This window comes from Balaenoptera borealis, assembly GCF_965194805.1.
Source record: "Balaenoptera borealis genome assembly, chromosome: 20".
Lineage (NCBI taxonomy): Eukaryota > Metazoa > Chordata > Mammalia > Artiodactyla > Balaenopteridae > Balaenoptera > Balaenoptera borealis.
Window position 1 is genome coordinate 39484519 of NC_138879.1, and position 4404 is coordinate 39488922.

Here is a 4404-nt window from a genome sequence, read left to right on the forward strand (position 1 = left end):
AATAACTCCCCATTTTCCTCTCCCTCAGCCCCTGGTAACCACCATTGTACATTCTTTTTCACGAATTTTAACTACTTTATTTTTTATTTAAAAAAAATTTTGGCCACACCATGCGGCATGCAGGATCTTAGTTCCCCGACCAGGGATTGAGCCCGTGCCCCCTACATTGGAAGGACAGAGTCTTACCTGCTGGACTACCAGGGAAATCCCTTGACTACTTTAGATATCTCATATAAATGGAATCATACAGTATTTGTCTTTTTTGTGACTGGCTTATTTCACAAAGCATAATGTTCTCTGCTTTCAATTCTTTTGGATATATATCTAGAATTGGGATTGTTGGGTCATACAGTAATTCTATTTTTAATTTTTTTCAAGAATTGCCATACTGTTTTCCATAGTGGTTGCACCATTTTACAATTTCACCAACAGTGCAAAGCGTTCTAATTTCTCTACATCTTTGCCAACACTATTTTCTGGTTTTTTGATAGAAGCCATCGTGATGGGTGTGGGGTGATATCTCATTGTGATTGATTTGCATTTCTCTAAAGATTAGTGATGCTGAGCATCTTTTCGTGTGCTTTTTGGCCATTTGTATATAATCTTAAGAGAAATGTCTATTCAAGTTGTATGCCCATTTTAAAATCAAGTTATATGGGTTTTTCTGTTGTTGAATTGTAGAAGTTCTGTATATATTCTGCATATTAACCCCCTATTAGATATATCATTTGCATTTACTATATATTTTTAAGTTATTTTCTTAGTGGCTGTTCTAGGGATTACATTACAATCTATTTGAGATAAATACTAACTTCTGGTAAAATATAGAAATTTGTTTTTGATATAGCTTAATTTTTCTTCCCCTTTGTCTAATTATCATATCACATTTATATATGCTATAGACCCCTGAAATATAGCAATATAATTATTGTTTTATGTAATTTTATTTCTTTTACAAAGTTAAAAGAGAACACACACACACTGTCTTTTATATTTACTCATATATTTACCTTTTCAAGTGCCTCTCCATATCTTTGTGTAGATTCAAATTACCATCTGGAATCATCTGAATGGTTGCCTTTAATTCTTATAAAGCAAATTTTCTATCAGTGAATTCTTCCCCTTTTTTGGTGGTGGTGGGGGATATCTTTATTTCATCTTTGTTTTGCTGGATATAGGATTTTTGGTTGACAGTTGTTTGTTTAAATTCTTGTAGCACTTTGAATATATCAGCCCACTGCCTTCTGGCTTCCATTGCTGTTATTTGTCATTTATTATTTGTTTTGTTGTTCCTCTATATATGATGAGTTGTTTTTCTCTAGCTTTTTTCAAGACTTTGTCTTTTAACAGGTTGGCTATGAAGTGTCTAGGTATGGATCTTTTTGTATTTATCCTTCTTGGGATCTATTGAGCTTCTTGGATCTGCAGGTTGTTTTCCATCATATTTGGAAGGTTTCAGCCATGATTTGATATTTCCTGTCCCTTTGTCTGCTCTCCTTCTGGCATTCCCATTACACATCAATTGTTATACCTGATGTTGTTGTATGGATCTCTGAGGCTCTGTTCATTTTTCATTCTTTCTTCTTTCTGTTCTTCATGTTGGATACTTTCTATTGCTCTATCTTCAAGTTCACAGATTCTTTCTTCTGCCTTCCTGAGTTTACTATTTAGTCCCTCTAGTTAATTTTTCATTTGTTATTGTACTTTACAACTCCAGAATTTCTTTTTTTTCATTGTGGTAAAATATACATAACATAAACTTTACCATTTTAACAATTTTTAAGTGCACAGTTCAGTAGCATTAAGTACATTCACTTTGTTGTGCAACCATCACCACTGTCCATCTCCAGAACTTTTTCATCATCCCAAACTGAAACCCTACACCCATTAAACAATAACTCCCCATTTCCTCCTCCCTACAGCCCCTAGTAACCCCTATTCTACTTTCTGTCTCTGTGAATTTGATAATTCTCCATACCTCATATAAGTGGAATCGCACAATATTTCCCATTTTGTATCTGGCATAATGTGTCACTTGCATAATGTCTTCAAGGGTGAAAGCTCTCTTCTAGGTTGCATTCATCTTATTGTATCCCCACATGGTCACAAAAGTACTTGTTAGTATGGGCAAAAATGCTGTTAGCTTTTTCTTAATTCAGGGCCTGGATGTCTTTGTTTCCATCTCTCCTCACCCCAATCCTTCCTGGTCACCCCAGAAGGCCAGTCATAGAATCAGGATGTCTGGGATTAGGCCCATCATCCGACCCACTTTGAGCTGCCATCTGTCTCATCTCCTTACAGTTCCTAATGGGCTGAGCCCACTGGGTGGGTCCAAGTCCCCTCAGAGCTGAGGCTCTGTAATCATTCCACCCCTCCACCAACCACAGGGAATCCCATGTTTTGGAAGATTTTGCTTACTGAAATACTGCATTTATGAAGATGTCCTGTTTCCATTATTTATTATTATTAACTGCCCATTGGAGCTTTTGGCCAGCATGAGGAATCCAGTACCCTTTCCTGGGTAGGTAAATCTCTTAGTTATCAGAACAACAACAGCATGGTGAGCCTTTGTCACCTGACTGAGGCACATGTAGGATTTGTGGAGTATTAAAAATAGTGGACAGTCGCCCATTACTATTTCTGTGCTTCCTGGGGTGGCCTGGGCTTACTCTCCTGGGTGACCCCTGCAGCTCAGGGACATACACACGTGGAGCTGAGCTTGGAGCCAGATTTCTTGGCACCCAAGGTTGTGCTCTTTTCATTTAATTAGGCTGATTTCTAAACCTTCTTACCCAATCTTCCCATACCCCCAAACCATCAAAGGTGACCCACTCTCTTCAGGAACATACCTTGTTTCCTGGCCCAGCACTTAAAGCTCATCATGCTCTACTGCCTACTTGCTTTTTCACGTTTCATTGTCCCTCCTCCCCCAGATGACTGCTGTGCTCCTAGCCAACATTCCTAGTGTCTCTTGAATAACTGCAGGTGCGAGCGCGTGACTGGGGGCACCTGCCTTACTCTCGCAGCTGGAAGCCTCTCTGCCCGTAGGCTTCAGCCCTGCACTGTCTGCACACTCATGTGGTCCTTAGCACTCTCTGCCTCACCATGTGGATCAGGGCAGGCCTGGGTTTTACCCTTCTTGTGCCCAAGCTGAGGAGCCAGCATTTGAATGAAGGTTCACCTCCAGCTCAGCACCTCTCCAGGCCTCTCACCACAGCCTGCTGCAGAATCTCGCACACGGAAGGAGCATGCGAAGGGTCCTCCCTATGATGGTCATGAGGTACTGGCATTTGTCACTGTGTTCTTGTTTTTCAGTTGGGGAAAGATGTGTGGGCCCAGCTTAGATCCCATTTCCCAAAAGACTGAACCCTCGCTGTTCAACCTTTTCCTTATTACCCCAAAGTAATACTAATGAAAGCTTTAAACTTTCTTTTATTAAAAAGACTGATGAAGGAAATGGCATTCCCCAACAACAGATGAAAGCACTGTACGTATCAGGCAAGTTCCCAGAGGCAGCAGTGGAATCTTCCCATTCATCTTGCTGACCTTCCTGAGAACCACCAACGGGTGCTGGCCGAGAGTAGGGATGGCGCCAAGTTTACACTTGGGGTCTGGTTCTCGGCTGCCTGCTTAGCGGGGAGAGAAGGCCCAAGGCCTCTGTGCCACCCAGCATTCCCCGCCCATGGAGAGCAGCAGCTGGAGGCAAAAAGCGGCACCTTCCCCCGGATCCTGAATCTCCCTTCCTGCTCCCCTTTCTAGAATATCTAGCATAGGGTGATTCAAACTAATATTTTGTAAATTGCCAAAAGCCACCCTTTGCTTTGCTGTACATCCTAAAGAGACGGACACAGCACCAAGTTTAACAGTCAGCAACGGCTGGTGCTTCCCCTCCCTCCTCTCTTGTGGCCCGTGCCTTTCTCTGCAGATGTTATTCCTGCTTCAACCACATGGATTCATAGAAACTGAGGCAGAGGGTTGAAGGCACACAAGCCTGAGTTTCCTGCCCCTAGTACCTTTTTGTGCCCAAAGTTAGCGTTCAAAAGCCATGAAGTAGCTAAATTATTCAGAGAATCTAAAACCTCTCCATAAAGGGGGCCCGAAGTGGTGTCTGAAAATGGTTTGCTATTCACTTGACCCAGAAAATGCCACAAATCACGCAAACCCAGAGGTTCAAACCTTCGTGTTCACTTCAAGACCCATGAAACTGCCCAGCCTATCAAGGGTACGTGGACCCGAAAACTGCCCAGGCGGGGAATGGTGTCGTTTGCAGGAGCACCACGCGCCACTCTGTCCTTACACTGGCTCTGCTTTCGGCAGGGGTAGGGCTCGCCCTTACAAAGCTCCCCTACTCAGAGTGGAACCAGAGTGAGGTGCTGGGCGTGGGCTAAAGTGACACACAGTGAC